At 41.9% G+C, this 18,335-nt stretch overlaps 1 protein-coding gene across 3 annotated transcripts in view; it reads left to right on the forward strand.

Moving 5' to 3' along the window:
• Positions 1-3,109: 3,109 nt before the first annotated feature.
• LOC102551311 (afadin-like) overlaps positions 3,110-18,335 on the forward strand; it is a 101,931-nt gene continuing 86,705 nt past the window's right edge. For all 3 annotated transcript variants that reach the window (XR_010059340.1, XR_010059341.1, XR_010059343.1), the window contains exons 1-2: positions 3,110-3,230; positions 6,324-6,428. The gene's annotated coding sequence lies outside the window, so the exon portion shown is untranslated. The remainder of the gene's footprint in view (positions 3,231-6,323; positions 6,429-18,335) is intronic.

An 18,335-nucleotide genomic window follows, 5' to 3' on the forward strand; every position in this document is an offset into this window, starting at 1 on the left:
TGCCTTGCTCCACCACCTGTTATTATTTTGTTCTCCCTACTATGTGGGACTGAAGCGTCCACACTTTGGTCTTCCTTCTTCTTAAGCTCCATGTGGTTTGTGAGGGTTATTGTGGGCATTTTGAGCTTTTGGGCTAATATCAACTTATCAGTGAGTACATAGCATGTGAGTCATTTTGCGTCTTGTTTACTCAGTCAGGTTAATATATTCTAGTTCTATCCATTTCCCTGCAAATTTCATGAAGTCATGAAGTCACTGTTTATAATAGTTTGGTAGTACTCCATTGTGAAAATGTATCACAATTTCTATATCCATTCTTCCATTTTCAGACATCTGGATTGGCTACAAGTTCTGGGTATTATAAATAAGACTTGTATAAACATTAGGGATCATGTGCATTCTTCTAAATGCTCACTGACATTCGAACCAGAACCTTTTGTTGAAACTGCTGTCTATTTTATACTGGATGGATTTGGTTACTTTGTCACACATTAGTGCCCATAGGTGTGTGGGGTTATTTTCTGGGTTGTACATTGTATTACCTTGATCTACCTGCCTGTCCCTGTATCAATAACTGTGTTTTTTTTAATTATCTCTCTGTAGTACAGGTTGAGGTCAGGAATGCTGATTCTCCCAGAATTTCTTTTATTGTTGAGAATATTTTTCTTTATCCTGTGTTTTTTGTCATTCTAGATGAATTTGAGAATTGCTCTAACTCTATGAAGAATTGAGTTGGAATTTTCATGGGGATTGCTTTGAATCTATAGATTGGTTTAGGTAAGATGGCCATTTTACTATGTGTATCCTGCTGATCCAAGAACATGGGACATCTTTCCATCTTCTGAGGTCTTCCACAATTTCTTTTATCAGAGTCTTGTTCTTATTGTTCAGATATTTCACTTGCTTTGTTAGAGTCACCCTGAGGTATTTTATATTATATGCGACTAATTTTAAGGGTGCTGTTTCCCTAATTTTTTTCAGCCCATTTTTCCTTTGAGTAGGGGAAGATTGCTGATTTGTTAGAGTGAATTTTTCTAACTAGCCACATTGCTTAAATTGTTTATCAGCTGAAGGAGTTCTATGGTAGAATATTTTGTGGTCACCGGTTGATACTATCATATCATCCACCAATAGTGATATCTTAACTTCCTCCTTCCCAATTTGCATTCCTTTGATCTATTTTTGTTATCTAATTGTTCTGGCTAGAACCTCCCATAATATACTGTATAGATATTGGGAGAATGAGAAGGCTTGCCTTGTCCCTGATTTTAGTAGGATTGCTTCAAATTTCTCTCCATTTTGTTTGATATTGTCTGTTTGTTGTATATGGTTATATATCTACATAAGTATATATGTAAATAGTTAAACATCCATTCTGGTTAGATGTCCTCTGCCTTTGTAAAACTGAATTACATTAATCAGGGCTGTTCTGACTCTCCGTATTAGATTGGGGAAAGTTTGTGGAAACGCTGTACTTTTAAACAACCCCCGTAGTTACGCTTGCTTAGGTGGCACAAATTGCCTGCTTACTGAAATTGAGAACACTGTCTTTGTTATTTTCTTTCTCCATTTTTAGTGTGGGTTTGTTGCATTACCATATATATCTGTGTACATAGGTGCACGTGGAGGCTTACCCTGAGGTTGACAGAAATTATCCTCAAATTACTGTCTGTTACTCATTGAAAGAGGGTCTCTCAATGGCTAAGCTGTTTGCCTTGTCTTTCTAGCATTTATGTAATCTTCGGTTGACCACTGGGCCATCTGTAATGTGCATATTTATTTTTGAAAGTTACTGTCATGAGAATATATTGTCCCTTTTCTACATGGAATTGTTTCTTGGTTTATTAGACTTTTGTTATATTTTAAGTTGTATTCATAACTTTTTGGGAGACTGGTTATAGGCCTATGTCACAAACCCTGCACTTTTCCTTGAACTTACATTTAGTTGATGAGCACAGATTGGGTTTTAAAGTTCTGCTCAGACCACAGCGTAGGTGTCGCTTGTCTCAGCCACAATACATAAAATTACTGAAATAATATGCAACAAAGAATAAGTTTCACTGAAACATGAAAATTCTGATGAAAATTTAGTTAGGCAAGTTAGTTGTATTTTTATGCATGATCTTTTGTGTTTTCTTCTTCTCCAGCCACGATGCAGACTTACCTGGCAGTTCTGCAGCCCCTGAAAACCTGATATTTAAAGAGCATCTGCCCCACTTTTCACAAGGTCCTGATGTGTCTGACAAAATGAAAGCCTCTCTTAAGTTAACAGAGCTTGAGAATGAACTGAACAGTAAGTGAGAAGAGAGAGGTCACCTGTACTCAAGCAGGTCTGACCTAGGCAGTGGATTTGTGGGAGTGGGCCTGAAGAAGAAGGAACAAATGTACTTCTAAGTGATGTTTAATTTCTTTTTCTGAAATGGTTGCAATTGAGAGATGTTCCAAATCCAAGAAACTTTGTTTTACTTTACCAAGAAAAACCCTGCCTAGTTCTTAGTGATCTGACTAAGGTGAAGTTACCCGTTCTTGTTAGCTGTGGGGAGTCTTTGCAGTAGGAGCAAAGGCGTCTGAGAAGAATGGGAGCTCGTGGGTGGCAGGCAAACACAGCTATCTCAGAACTTGGACATTTAGTAAGGAGATGTAGATACACTGTCAGGAAAGGAAGAACCGTGTTGCTGTGCCTCCTGTGACTTAAGTGCTGTAAGAACACTTTGTCGCAGTTGAGTCTGCATCTCTTTCTCAGCATAACAGAGTTATTTAATTTTAATTTAATTAACGGTGTGAGAAATGAACATAGAACCTGTGTGGTTGACTGAAGGACCCTACAAAACATTATCTGTAAGGTATGCTCGCAAGATGGTAGAGGGGAATGGGAAGGGCCTGTTCTCTGGGAAGTCTGAGGCAGGATCGCGAGTGGGCTGGGAAAGAGATGCCTCCAGGTGAGATGGGTATTCAATGCCACAGTAAATTGATTTGTATTTTACAAGCACTGTGGGGACCTTGTATTTCTTGAGAGGACAGGAGCAAAATGAACCTGTGGGTTCAATGAACCGGTTCAATGAACCGGTAAGCTAGACTGGAAAATTCCTGTGGGTAGGCATAGTGCGCATGCGCATGAGTGGCCAATGAACGATACTAGCCCCCCCTCTCTAGGATTTAGCCACGCCCTTCATTCGTTACTGTGGGGATTTTCAGAACAGAGGTTGTGGCAGTTTCAGCATCAAATACCTGTGAGTATGAAGGGAGCCCAGGGAATTTGAAACCGCCCCTATCTGCTCTCAGGAATGTGGGAAAAATAAGAGAATTGGGATTGGCTTGGTAGCGCTCTTTCGTGAGTCTTATCTTGAGTTCCCTTGGGATGGAGCCCAATTAGGTCTGCTTCTTTTCGGGAATCTTAGGGAAGTTGACCTGTTTACTCCTCACTGTCTTTATGGCTCCTTTCTCCAACTGCCACTTGGGTCCTCTCTGACCTCTCATTTGCTGCATCAGCACATCAAGGTCTCCTGACTTGGTACCTCCCTCAGCTATGCTGAACATCTACAGACTCCATACTGAGCAGGATTTGGGAGTACAGCTACTAACACCAAAAATTATGTAACCCTACGCCTTCCCTTCTTAGAGCACACAGTAGAAAAAATAGACCGATAAAGTGAACAAAAATATAAACACTATGCCAGATAATGGCTGCCAAGCAGAGAGTCTGAACATTACATGATCTAAACTCAGCCCCACCCTAAAGTTAGAGTCCTTGTCTGGGCTGCAGGGACAGAAAGCTCCTGTTCAACAGAGGAGACTGAGGGCTTAGAAGACAGAGGTCTCTGTGGAAAGTGATATGTGACCAGCCAGGGCTTGTGGTATACTGGAAACAAGGTAGAGGCTGAGGGAATGGGAGCTCAAGCCCCACCGTCCTAGCCAACATATAAAGACTATGCTGTGACCTTAACCAGAGAGAAGACGATCTGTTCTGCCTCTTAAAGGTGAGTTTGTAGCAGGTTTTCTTCCTGACCAGAGACGTGAGATGACTGCATGAGAGCTCCTTATAAGAGAAGGCTTGACTTCCCAGTAGAAGACAAGGAACTCTGTGGGCATGCTCCAAGGGAAAGTGGTGAGAGCCACAATCAGCATTTTTGATCTTTGCAAATTTGCCTAAGTGGACATTGAAAGAAGAAACCTTTGTTCCAGCAACAAGTGTTAAGTTCCCTGGGGACCGCACAGCTCTGTTTTGTTTCAAGGCCCAACTTAGCTATCCAGAAGCTTCACCCTGGGACTGTACCTTAGCACCCAACTCAGGACCACTTTATCTCACCTTGAGAAATAAATCTTAAGATCTAATGCTTAGTCCCATCTACCCCAAGATAGAACTGAGCTTACAGCAGTGAATTTCAGGCTCCAGGACACACCAAGAACGCACACTGTAATATTTTTGGGCTGCCTGCAGAACTGAGCAGAGGTTTCTGTGGGCTTGAGATTGGAAGTCTTGGGTCCAAGAATTGGCTCCAGTTCTCCTCAGTTTGTAGGTAGCTGATTCCTTTTGGTGTTCTGTGGTTTCTCCCTGCACCCTTTAAGTGTCTGTTGCTCTACGGTTCCCTTCATAAGACCCCAAAGACATTACAACAGATCCCACCTTTCAGGCTTCCTTGAATCGATGACCTTGAAGGCACTATCTTTAAGTGTCACCTGCTGAGTGTCAGGGACTTCATCCTTCACCATATGAATTGGGGTGTATCTTATCCAACCTAAGGCACTCAAGAGAGACTCATATGGTCAGGGCAAACCTGACAGAAATTTCTCACAGAGCCCCATTCTAATTGGAACAGACTTTGTAAATGTGTCCCAGGTCTTTTTGGCACTGCTATCCAGCATTGTTCTCATGGTATAACTTTGTCATTTATGGGGAGAAACTGCACAAAAGGCATCCCATGAGAAAGGAAGAACAAGGCAGTCAACTTGTAGATGGAATCCTATTATAAATGGCAGAGACCCTAAGGAATCTGCTAAAGTTTAGCATTGAACAATTAGTTATACCAGAACAATGAATATGAGCTCTGTCAACAGAAATAAAGCATTTCTATATCCTAGCAGTAAACAAAACAATAGTTGGGAAAATTTCTATGTCGTACACCATCTTTAATAAAAATCAAAAATATTTTCAAATTACTTTGAGCAAGCACATACTAAACTTTTAACTATAGCTTCTATTATTGTTTGAAATCTAGGAAGTAAGTAAATTTCATCAAAATATTACAGAAATTTTCATACTCAACAGAATACATTTAGAAATTAACAGTGTATAACTCAGAGGTTTTCAAACTCATATCGTGGGTTCTCTTTACCTATCAGAGTTTAGAAGTGCAGATAATGCTGTCTCCAGGTAGTCACACATACTCTGTGAGAAGATTTAGAGAGTTAATTCTCTAACAGGAGGGTCCGCATCCCAATCTGGAGACAGAATTCCCTTCAAGAGGGTCTAAATCACCTGCAGATATGAGTAGCCCCCTCAGAGGAAGGACTGAAGCTCCTGCAGGCGAGAATGACAAAAATGAGAGGGTCCATAGGAGGAGGGACTTAATTTCTTCTCTGATGAGACTGCAGCACCAGCAGGAATTTGACTCTGTAGTCTGAGAGATTATTTTCATCATGATGTTCTGAGTTCCCTGAATCCACAGCTGGAATACTGAGCCACCGTCGGGAACACTGAACCTGGACCAGTTGTCTTAAGGGCATTAAATACGAATTTCACTTCTTTGGCTTATAAAACCCCACCATGCTCTAGCTTCCTTCCAACATCCACCCTTCATTCCCCACCATCTCAGCTTCTCAATAAATCCTTCCTCTCCTTGATTTTCCAAACCACGTATGTCTTATGAGCCCCTACACACACACACAAACACACACACACACACACACACACACACACACACACACACACACACACACCTGGCTTTGAAGGGATCAGATTATGTTTTTTAAGGCTGAACTGTTTCTATGGCTTTCTCTGGAAACTCTGCTTCCCAGCTACTTTCCATGGTACCTTCCTGACCAAAGGATAAAGAGTCCAGAGTGTAAAGCTTGCATCCCTAGTAGTCCTCAGGTCTGGAGCTGATGGGCTCAGAGCCATGAGGTGTGTGTGGGTAGCTGGCTGGGCCTTGCTGAGGCTGACTTGTCTTGTCTCTGCAGTATGTGAAGGAGTCTTCACAACCTGACAGTTGACTTTCTCCTTGCTGAGGCTGTTTCTACCATTTCTTGTTCTCTGTCCATTCATGGTGTTTCAGAGTGGGCAGGTAAGTGCTGTGTTGATGCATTTTTTGGATCCTTGGTTGCAGGTTAAAGAAGAAAAGATAGTTGAACTGGAAACAGAAAATGCTGTTCTGTCCCTGAGATTGGCAGAGATAATGAAGTAATGCTTTGCTCTGACCAATGAGCCACAGGTGAGTGTTTGCTTTGCGTAGGCTACTGTGGTTGCAAAAAGGTGGAAAGGACTGCGGCTTTCCTTAGATGGTTGGTTTCTTCCACTGAGGTGCACACTTAGTGTGTCATCCAGAAGTGGAACAGAGATTAATCCTAAATTTTTCATCCCATGCTCAGAAGTATTTAAGGAATAATTCATTAATGATACGTCCAACAGCTGGTGGTTCTTGAGAGTGGGGTTGTACAATTTGTGCATCATGAATTCATTCATATAAATTTTAATAAATCTATAGATATAGTAGTCACCTTCAACACCCAATGACTTGGTCTAAATAAGTGCAAACCCAGGTGTTCAGAAATGGTTTCTCAGACACCCCCACAGCATGCCGCACTCCAGGATAGGGATGCTGCACAGTTCAGATGCAGACATTTCCAGTGTGGCTGGTCGTTCAGTGTGCCCTTCGTCTTCTCACGGGCTCTTCTGAGGTGGCAGAACCTGCAGTGACACTCCTTTGAGTTATTTTCTTTCGATTTTTCTTTTGAAGTTTAGTGATCTTTTTCAGGTTCCTAATCTTGCATGAATTGGATCCCCTGCAGACACATAGTCTTGGCTTAAACTGCTGTGTGTGTGTGTGTGTGTGTGTGTGTGTGTGTGTGTGTGTGTGTGTCTTTGTGTCTGTGTGTGTTTTTCTGTGTGTGTTTCTCTGTGTGTGTGTGTGTGTGTGTGTGTGTCTGCCTCTGTCTCTGTCTCTGTGTGTCTGTGTGTGTCTGTGGGGGGGATGTGTCTGTGTGTCTGTATGTATGTGTGTGTTTTTCTGTGTGTGTTTTTTCTGTCAGTGTGTGTGTGTGTGTGTATTTAGAACCACAGATTTCATGATCCTACCCCATAGCTGACCCACTCAGAATACATGGAAGAGGTAAAAACATGAAATAAAAATAAAGAAAAACCAGGGTGCAAGGCAGGGCCTTGGGAGCAGAGCATCAGAGGAGGACGAATGCAGAGTGCACGGAAGCAGAGTGGGAAAGTACAGCAGCAGGCATGAAGGCCTTGCCAGTGCTTAGGGTGTGGGGTCAGGTGTGTTATGAGCTCAGGGAGAAGTTGAATGTGATGAGCTTTCAGGTTTAACTACTGTCTGATCTCTGCAGTGCCATCCCTAGAAAAGTAACCTTTACTGTTGATGATGTAAGCAATCCCTAGTGCCTTAGTCACATCACAGACACATTGATTGTCAGATCCCAGTGTGCTGGCCCCTACACTGGGAAGCCCTCAGGGGTGTAAGGAGCATGCACTGGTTTCCTTTGTGCCATACTCACCCTGAGTGAGGAAATGTTTCTGCACTTCTGCTGTTACCAGAGATAATAAACATGGGTGACATTCCTGATAGCCTGTCTGTATGATTATTTTGCTTCAGCAGTGTTAGCTCTCTGGCTTAAAAGATCCAATCTAATAAGTGCTAAGATTTCACCCACTAGGGAAATATGAAAGCAGTTAACTGAAATACATACTTGGCAATTCTGAATTTGAAACAGGCCTCAACCTGACTCTGTTCCTCCTTACCCTCCTCAGATACCGTAGTTTTGTCTACATGCATTCCTGGTGGCAGCTTTGAGGACCCAATTCTGACTTGTGACTGGGCATGGGTCATGTTCATGGGCTGGGGAAGTACCAGATGACCATTCTGTGGCCCCTGTATCCATGTAGTTAATGGAATTCCACAGACCATGACAATAACTCAGGATACAGAACCCATTGCAACAGATGCTCAGCTGAAAACATGGGACTCAGGAGGGACTAAAGACAGCTGACATGCAACATGATGCTAATCTTTCAAAGCTCCTCAACTTTTCACCAAATACCTATAAAGGTAGAGTACCCCAGCACAGCCTGAGAAGTGTGGGAGAATTTCATGTCTATGGTCCTCTGCTTATGAGAAATAGATTTCAGGACAGTAAATAGTTTTTGAGGGTAAGTTTCTCTTTTATAAACACCAGTCTCTCTCTCTTATATACTAGTTTAAAATTATTTATTTGTATTTCATTTGCATTGGTGTTTTACCTGCATGTGCATCTGTGAGTGGCTGTCAGATATCCTAGGAAGTGTGTTGTGTATGGGCAGTTCCATTTAAACAGTCAGAACAAAGAGGAAATGCAACATGAACAGTAGCAATCAGGTCCCTCTCCTTACGTCCCTGTGGATGTAGGTGCTCTTGGTGCCTACAGCGTCTTCTTTGTGAATGCATGCCATGCTCTGAACTATAGCCGTGATGGCTTGTGTCCTATGGCTACTAGAGTACCAGCATCTCGCCTTGTTTCCAAAATACCTGCATCCACCCCTGTCTCCAGGCAAGCATTCTGAGCAAGAAACAATGGCCACATGTAAAGAATGTGGGATTTGTCAGTACACAAAGAATATAATTTCCTTATCAAAGCTTCATTAGAAAGAGTGTAGTGTGAAGGAGAGAGATGCCATAGACTAGGACTCCAGTTACACAGTAGTCTCCATGTGGCTTTGTCAGACACAACTAGGAAGGGTGTTGGTGACCTGTGCAGACTTGGAAAAATATTTATCATGCTTCCCTATGATGAAAGCCAAGAAGAAAACTGGGACAGATGAGAGCTGCTTAGCTCAGGCTGACCTCTCTTCAGTGGGAAGACCAGAGTTATGTGTGGCTTCTATCTCTGTGTCTCAGGAGGAAAGTGAGGTCAGGTGTTCTTGTGCCTGCTGTTTTCACTGCTTTTAACAAGAAGGCTTCTTCCTTGAAAATGGTATGCTTGAGGGTAGCAAGGTCTGTCCCTGTCATCATTTGATTATGGATGTCCCCAAAAGGCCTTGTGCTGGAAGCTCATGTAAGAACCATTAGGACTAACCAGCTGTGACTGTGGACTATATATGCCCATAATCCTAGAACTGTGGGACAGTGTGATACCAGCCTATTCTTGTAGCTGACAGTCAGCCTGGCTGAGATGACAGACTTGTGTTTCAGTGAGTGGCTTGACTTGAACTTGTAAGGGAGAGAGTGATGAAAAAAGGACTTAATCTTTTCATTTTGTCTCTTCATGCTCACACAAGACACACACACACACAAACACACATACATGAACACACACTCATGACATATACATGCATACAGACACATATGTGCACACACAAATGCACACATGTGCACACACACATGCCCACACACATGCACATACTCACAAAACACACATGGAACACACACACACATACATACATGCATTCACACAACTCAGATGCCCACACACACGGGTGCACACACACATTCACATACACATATACCACACCATACACATCATGCCATACCACACAGAGGCACACACACAAATAAACACATGGAAATCACACACACACACAAGTGCACACGCACACAAAGACACACATATATAGATACAAACACACACAACCTACATTATACTATACATATCATAAACACACAAGCACACAGACACACACAAAGGTGGTGCCTACTGCAAGATGGTTATGTCATGTCTAGAGGGAGCCTGTGTAGCAAAACCTGGTGGCTATGAAAAGATCCAAACTCTTCCCAAACCCCTCTCACTTCTCATCATGCCATGGGATCTTTCTCTCTAGCACACACTCCAACCATGATATCATATGGTACTATGACCAAAGCTGAGCCAGTGAGGTCACCCCAGCTTTCAATAACAAAACTGTCCCAAACAAACCTCTTCATGCATAAGCCAGCTTCAGTCATTTTGTTCTTGCAACAGAAAGTGGACTTGCTCAGGCACCCTTAAAACAACACTCATTTCACAGTGTGACTACTGTCATGGGGTTATGTTTTAAGAGTTCCTGTGAGAGGAGGACCAGGCTGCAGCTGTAGAGGAGGATTGAGATGGCTTTAGCTTTGAAAGACCCCCAAACTTGGGGAGACTCTCTCCAGTCACGGGTTGAGGTGCCCCCAAGAAACGCGAGTAGCCGGTCTTCATGTAACAGCAAGAGGTAGCGTTTATTAACGAGATCCCGGACTGACACGTATCTCACACAGGAGACAGAGGAATCGGCCCCGAGCCTCTTCAGGCAGGGGTTTATATAGGAGAAGCCAGGGGGTTTCGCGTGGTTATCAGCAAGGGAAATGGGCACAAGGTCTCATCTGCAAGCAGTACGTGCGGGCTGGGGTGTTCTCAATATAGGAGAATGTCTTGTCTTTATCTGTAGAGCAGGGAGTCATCCGTCCGGATGGCCCCTTCCTGGAACAATCCCTCAACCTTGTTTATAGGCTTGGCCGGGCACATCTCAGGCCAGCTCTGTCCTGTCCCCTTATCTGCTGTTCTTTTGCAGTTTTTATGAAGTTTTTATTTTAACTCTTCAGCTTCAGTTTAGTATATTCCAGAAGAGAGAAGTTGGTTTGTGCAGGAATATCTTCAGATTGGAGAGGCTCAGTGTTTGATGCTGGGAAATGGTAGTAATAACTCTATCACTTCTCAGTTGTTGTACATGTCAGAAAGTCTGCAGAAATAGTTATTTTGGGTCAGGTTTTGAATATATTTGGCTGTAATTTAATGTAGACATCACAAAATGAATTTAGAAAGCTGCTGACTGCTAATATTGGTAGTTATGGATTTAACTTCAAGTGTCAGGACACATGTTTTGGTATAGCCACTCTCCCATGTCATAAGATTTAGAATACCTGCTCTCTCTGGTCATGAAGGTTAGTTAATAGCCCCTCTTCAAGGTCATAAGAGCAAAGCTGGCCATTGTCTCATGTCACAAAAGTCAGTGTGTCCAACAGGGTATCATGAATCTGTTTGATGTCTCTGAAGGATTTATTTTCTTTTAGAGTTAGGTATTTTTATTTTGTGTATATGCATGGTCCAGATATATGTGGGTATGTGCACTGTATGTATTAGGCAGTGTCCCCAAAGTCATAAGAGGGTCAGATACCTGAGACCAGGAGTTGCAGATGGCTGTGAGCTGCCTATGGGTCCTGCAATACACGTGCAGGTCCTCTGCAAGGGCAGCCAGTGCTCTCAAACCCTGAACCATCTCTCTAGTTTCTGCTCTGTAGGTTTTCTCGTGTCCTGTTGATTACTGTCTGCTCCACTAGCCTGTTCCACAGGAATCAGTCTTATGATTGTGTAGCATCACAACATGAAAAACAGTTTAATCTCTGACTGGATGCCCTGACAGATTTTTAGAAAGAATACAAATTGACAGTACTTGTTTTTGAATATTAACAGTACCTCTGGAACTAAACTCAGATCGTCAGTAAGTTCCTTTCACCTCTGATCCATCTCACCAACGAACACAGTATATTCTATTCTGTTCTTAGTGCACCATGTATTGCCTCAAGAAGCAGCATTGTTAAGACAAGCAAAAGAAGACTTATAAAATCTTCAGAATTTGAGATTTAAAGTCACCCATAACTGGTGCTACACATCATTAATGGCACCACTTGGGAGAGAGAGGCTCTCTAAACTGTCTAAACTACTCTGGTCTACATGTTAAATATTAAGATAGCCACATTTTGTGGTGTGACCCTGCCTGAAAATAACCAACAAAAACCCAAACACACACACAGACCTCTACACAGGCACACACAGACACAAACACAGACACAGACAGACTGACAGACACACACACACACACACACACACACACACACACACACACACACACACAGAGCAATGTCCAGTTGCTACCTTTCTCATTCCTCAAGTGGGCTTTCAGTGTAACTATTTTAATCTCACCTACCTCAGTCCTTCCAGTCTGTAGGCTTCTGTTAAACCCTCAGGAATTGGCAACTGACATCAGACCGGTTTCTGCTTGCTGGTGGGGAAATTGGGTTGTGTTGCTTTGTTATTCTGTACTCCCTTAGCCAACCACCCCAGGCCCTGAGAAGTTTCCATTTACCTCCTTCAGAGGACTCCTTCAGAGTTTTTAAGTCATACTCAACAAAGTAAGAAACCATTTGTTTTGATTGCAGCATTTAGGATCATGTTGAATAGGTACCAGCAGAATGTACGCTGTTTATAAGTAGGTCTGTGGGTTAGGACTAGGTGTAATTTTATCTGCTGAGTGAGTGAGTGTTTGCTCAATGTCCTTGCCCCTTTTGGCTTCTGTGGTATTTTTATTCCTGAAGACTAAAGGGTTTGAGTTTGCGTGGGATCCTTCTGTGATTTCCGTGTCCAGCACCTCTGGACTTATCCTATAAGTATTACCAGATTAACAGGGCTGTTGATTTTCCATGGAGATGCTTGTTTACATTTTTACTTAATCCACAACTTATGTGAAAGAGGAGGGAGAGCAGCTTGCTGGCTTTGCAGCAACACACATTGACCCAGAGTGAAGGTTCTCTCTGTTACTGATTCGAATTCCTGAATCACCATGACATTTTGAATGAGCTATCCTCCACTGTCTCGGGCATTTGAGTACTCCTTTCCCAGTTGGTGAATCTGTTTGGGAAGATTCAGGAGGTGTGCCCTTGCTGGAGAAAGAATGTCATCTGGGCTGGACTTTGAGGTTACTGTGATTTTCGTGACTCCCAGTGCACCTTCTGCTTTGTACTTGTGATTCTAGATGTGAGCCCTCACTTTTCTGCTCCTTCCACCATGCCTTGTTTTTTTGGTTTTTGTTTGTTTGTTTGTTTGTTTTTTATTAACTTGAGTATTTCTTATTTACATTTCGAGTGTTATTCCCTTTCCCTGTTTCCGGGCAAACATCCCCCTAATCCCCCCTTTTTTTATGGGTGTACCCCTCCCCCTCCCCCCCATTGCCGCCCTCCCCCCAACAATCACGTTCACTGGGGGTTCAGTTTTGGCAGGACCAAGGGCTTCCCCTACCACTGGTGCTCTTACTAGGATATTCATTGCTACCTATGAGGTCAGAGTCCAGGGTCAGTCCATGTATAGTCTTTAGGTAGTGGCTTAGTACCTGGAAGCTCTGGTTGGTTGGCATTGTTGTTCATATGGGTCTCGAACCCCTTCGAGCTCTTCCAGTTCTTTCTCTGATCCCTTCAACGGGGGTCCTATTCTCAGTTCAGTGGTTTGCTGCTGGCATTTGCCTCTGTATTTGCTGTATTCTGGCTGTGTCTCTCAGGAGCGATCTACATCCGGCTCCTGTCTGCCTGCACTTCTTTGCTTCATCCATCTTGTCTAATTGGGTGGCTGTATATGTATGGGCCACATGTGGGGCAGACTCTGAATGGGTGTTCCTTCAGTCTCTGTTTTAATCTTTGCCTCTCTCTTCCCTGCCAAGGGTATTCTTGTTCCCCTTTTAAAGAAGGAGTGAAGCATTCACATTTTCATCATCCATCTTGAGTTTCATTTGTTCTAGGTATCTGGGGTAATTCAAGCATTTGGGCTAATAGCCACTTATCAATGAGTGCATACCATGTATGTCTTTCTGTGATTGGGTTAGCTCACTCAGGATGATATTTTCCAGTTCCAACCTTTTGCCTACGAATTTCATAAAGTCATCTTTTTTGATTGCTGAGTAATATTCCATTGTGTAGATGTACCACATTTTCTGTATCCATTCCTCTGTTGAAGGGCATCTGGGTTCTTTCCACCTTCTGGCTATTATAAATAAGGCTGCGATGAACATAGTGGAGCAAGTGTCTTTTTTATATGTTGGGGCATCTTTTAGATATATGCCCAAGAGAGGTATAGCTAGATCATCAGGCAGTTCAATGTCCAATTTTCTGAGGAACCTCCACACTGATTTCCAGAATGGTTGTACCAGTCTGCAACCCCACCAACAATGGAGGAGTGTTCCTCTATCTCTGCATCCTTGCCAGCATTTGCTGTCACCTGAGCTTTTGATCTTAGCCATTCTCACTGGTGTGAGGTGAAATCTCAGGGTTGTTTTGATTTGCATTTCCCTTATGACTAAAGATGTTGAACATTTCTTATGTTTCTCAGCCATTCGGCATTCCTCAGCTGTGAATACTTTGTTTAGCTCTGAACCCCATTTTTAATAGGGTTATTTGTCTCCCTGCGGTCTAACTTCTTGAGTTCTTTGTATATTTTGGATACAAGGCCTCTATCTGTTGTAGGATTGGTAAAGATCTTTTCCCAATCTGTTGGTTGCCGTTTTGTCCTAACCACAGTGTCCTTTGCCTTACAGAAGCTTTGCAGTTTTATGAGATCCCATTTGTCGATTCTTGATCTTAGAGCATAAGCCATTGGTGTTTTGTTCAGTAAATTTTTTCCAGTGCCCATGTGTTCCAGATGCTTCCCTAGTTTTTCTTCTATTAGTTTGAGTGTGTTTGGTTTGATGTGGAGGTCCTTTATCCACTTGGACTTAAGCTTTGTACAGGGTGATAAGCATGGATCGATCTGCATTCTTCTACATGTTGACCTCCAATTGAACCACCACCATTTGCTGAAAATGCTATCTTTGTTCCATTGGATGGTTTTGGCTCCTTTGTGAAAAATCAAGTGACCATAGGTGTGTGGGTTCATTTCTGGGTCTTCAATTCTATTCCATTGGTCTATCTGTCTATCTCTGTACCAATACCATGCAGTTTTTTTCACTATTGCTCTGTAATACTGCTTGAGTTCAGGGATAGTGATTCCCCCTGAAGTCCTTTTATTGTTGAGGATACTTTAGCTATCCTGAGTTTTTTGTTATTCCAGATGAACTTGCAAATTGTTCTGTCTAATTCTTTGAAGAATTGGATTGCTATTTTGATGGGGATTGCATTGAATCTGTAGATGCTTTGGTAAAATGGCCATTTTTACTATATTAATCCTGCCAATCCATGAGCATGGGAGATCTTTCCATCTTCTGAGGTCTTCTTCAATTTCTTTCTTCAATGTCTTGAAGTTCTTATTGTACAAATCTTTTACTTGCTTGGTTAAAGTCACACCGAGGTACTTTATATTATTTGGGTCTATTATGAAGGGTGTCGTTTCCCTAATTTCTTTCTTGGCTTGTTTCTCTTTTGTGTAGAGGAAGGCTACTGATTTATTTGAGTTAATTTTATATCCAGCCACTTTGCTGAAGTTGTTTATCAGCTTTAGTAGTTCTCTGGTGGAACTATTGGGATCACTTAAATATACTATCATATCATCTGCAAATAGTGATATTTTGCCTTCTTCTTTTCCGATCTGTATCCCCTTGACCTCCTTTTGTTGTCTGATTGCTCTGGCCAGAACTTCAAGAACTATATTGAATAAGTAGGGAGACAGTGGGCAGCCTTGTCTAGTCACTGATTTTAGTGGAATTGCTTCAAGTTTCTCTTCATTTAGTATAATGTTAGCAACTGGTTTGCTGTATATGGCTTTTACTATGTTTAGGTATGGGCCTTGAATTCCTATTCTTTCCAGGACTTTTATCATGAAGGGGTGTTGAATTTTGTCAAATGCTTTCTCAGCATCTAATGAAATGATCATGTGGTTTTGTTCTTTCAGTTTGTTTATATAATGGATCACGTTGATGGTTCTCCGTATATTAAACCATCCCTGCATGCCTGGGATGAAGCCTACTTGATCATGATGGATGATTGTTTTGATGTGCTCTTGGATTCGGTTTGCCAGAATTTTATTGAGTATTTTTGCGTCGATATTCATAAGGGAAATTGGTCTGAAGTTCTCTTTCTTTGTTGGGTCTTTGTGTGGTTTAGGTATAAGAGTAATTGTGGCTTCGTAGAAGGAATTCGGTAGGGCTCCATCTGTTTCAATTTTGTGGAATAGTTTGGATAATATTGCTATGAGGTCTTCTATGAAGGTCTGATCGAATTCTGCACTAAACCCATCTGGACATGGGCTCTTTTTGGTTGGGAGACCTTTAATGACTGCTTCTATTTCCTTAGGAGTTATGGGATTGGTTAACTGGTTTATCTGTTCCTGATTTAACTTCGGTACCTGGTATCTGTCTAGGAAATTGTCCATTTCCTGCAGATTTTCAAGTTTGTTGAATATAGGCTTTTATAGTAAGATCTGATGAATTTTTGAATTTCCTCTGAACCTGTAGTTATGTCTCCCTTTTCATTTCTGATTTTGTTAATTTGGACACACTCTGTGTGTCCTCTCGTTAGTCTGGTTAAGGGTTTATCTATCTTGTTGATTTTCTCAAAGAACCAACTTTTGGTTCTGTTGTTTCTTTCTATGGTCCTTTTTGTTTCTACTTGGTTGATTTCAGCTCTGAGTTTGATTATTTCCTGCCTTCTACTCCTCCTGGGTGTATTTGTTTCTTTTGGCTGTAGAGCGTTTAGCTGTGCTGTCAAGCTGCTGACATATGCTCTTTACTGTTTCTTTCTGCAGGCACTCAGTGCTATGAGTTTTCCTCTTAGCACAGCTTACATTGTGTCCCATAAGTTTGGGTATGTTGTATCTTCATCTTCATTAAATTCTAAAAAGTTTTTAATTTCTTTCTTTATTTCTTCCTTGACCAGATTATCATTGAGTAGAGCATTGTTCAATTTCCACGTATATGTGGGCATTCTTCCCTTATTGTTATTGAAGACCAGTTTTAGGCCGTGGTGGTCTGATAGCACACATGGGATTATCTCTATCTTTCTGTACATGTTGAGGCCCGTGTTTTGACCAATTATATGGTCAATTTTGGAGAAAGTACCATGAGGAGCTGAGAAGAAGGTATATCCTTTTGCTTTAGGATAGAATGTTCTATAAATATCTGTTAAGTCCATTTGGCTCATGACTTCTCTTAGTCTGTCTACGTCTCTGTTTAATTTCTGTTTCCATGATCTGTCCATTGATGAGAGTGGGGTGTTGAAATCTCCTACTATTATTGTGTGAGGTGCAATGTGTGTTTTGAGCTTTAGTAAGGTTTCTTTTACGTATGTAGGTGCCCTTGTATTTGGGGCATAGATATTTGGGATTGAGACTTCATCTTGGTGGATTTTTCCTTTGATGAATATGAAGTGTCCTTCCTTATCTTTTTTGATGACTTTTAGTTGAAAATTGATTTTATTTGATATTAGAATGGCTACTCCAGCTTGCTTCTTCCGACCATTTGCTTGGAAATTTGTTTTCCAGCCTTTCACTCTGAGGTAGTGTCTGTCTTTGTCTCTGAGGTGTGTTTCCTGTAGGCAGCAGAATGCAGGGTCCTCATTGCGTATCCAGTTTGTTAATCTATGTCTTTTTATTGGGGAGTTGAGGCCATTGATGTTGCGAGATATTAAGGAATAGTGATTATTGCTTCCTGTAATATTCATATTTGGATATGAGGTTATGTTTGTGTGCTTTTCTTCTCTTTGTTTTGTTGCCAAGACGATTAGTTTCTTGCTTCTTCTAGGGTATAGCTTGCCTCCTTATGTTGGGCTTTACCATTCATTATCCTTTGTAGTGCTGGATTTGTAGAAAGATATTGTGTAAATTTGGTTTTGTCATGGAATATCTTGGTTTCTCCATCTATGTTAATTGAGAGTTTTGCAGGATACAGTAACCTGGGCTGGCATTTGTGTTCTCTTAGGGTCTGTATGACATCTGTCCAGGATCTTCTGGCTTTCATAGTTTCCGGCGAAAAGTCTGGTGTGATTCTGATAGGTCTGCCTTTATATGTCCACCATGCCTTGTAGTCATGGAACTTAACCTCTGGTAACAAGTGGTCTCTGTAATAGGATCACTAACTCCCTACTTCTTTTATAGTTTGCTGTGCTCATGGCATTTCTGTCACAGAAATACAAATGTAACTAATGCAGATGGTGATGTAATGGAGTGGACTCTTGCTGTGTGACACCTGATCCTGCCAGGTTGTGCTTGTTTGGTTCTTGTTTAGGGGAATATGGAAAACTTTGGAACTTTGACCTAGAAGTTGTTGAATGGTCTAAGAAGAGCTTAATGGTCTATACTGGCAGGAGCTTGGAATGCTCAGGAGTGCCAAGAACTATTCAGACTGGGGAAGCCCAGAACAAGGGGATTCGGAAGGGAACAATGTTTACGACTGGCTAATGATATTTCCTGTGATGCTCTTACAGAAA

Source organism: Rattus norvegicus, chromosome 1 (genome assembly GCF_036323735.1).
Source record: "Rattus norvegicus strain BN/NHsdMcwi chromosome 1, GRCr8, whole genome shotgun sequence".
In the NCBI taxonomy this organism is placed as follows: domain Eukaryota; kingdom Metazoa; phylum Chordata; class Mammalia; order Rodentia; family Muridae; genus Rattus; species Rattus norvegicus.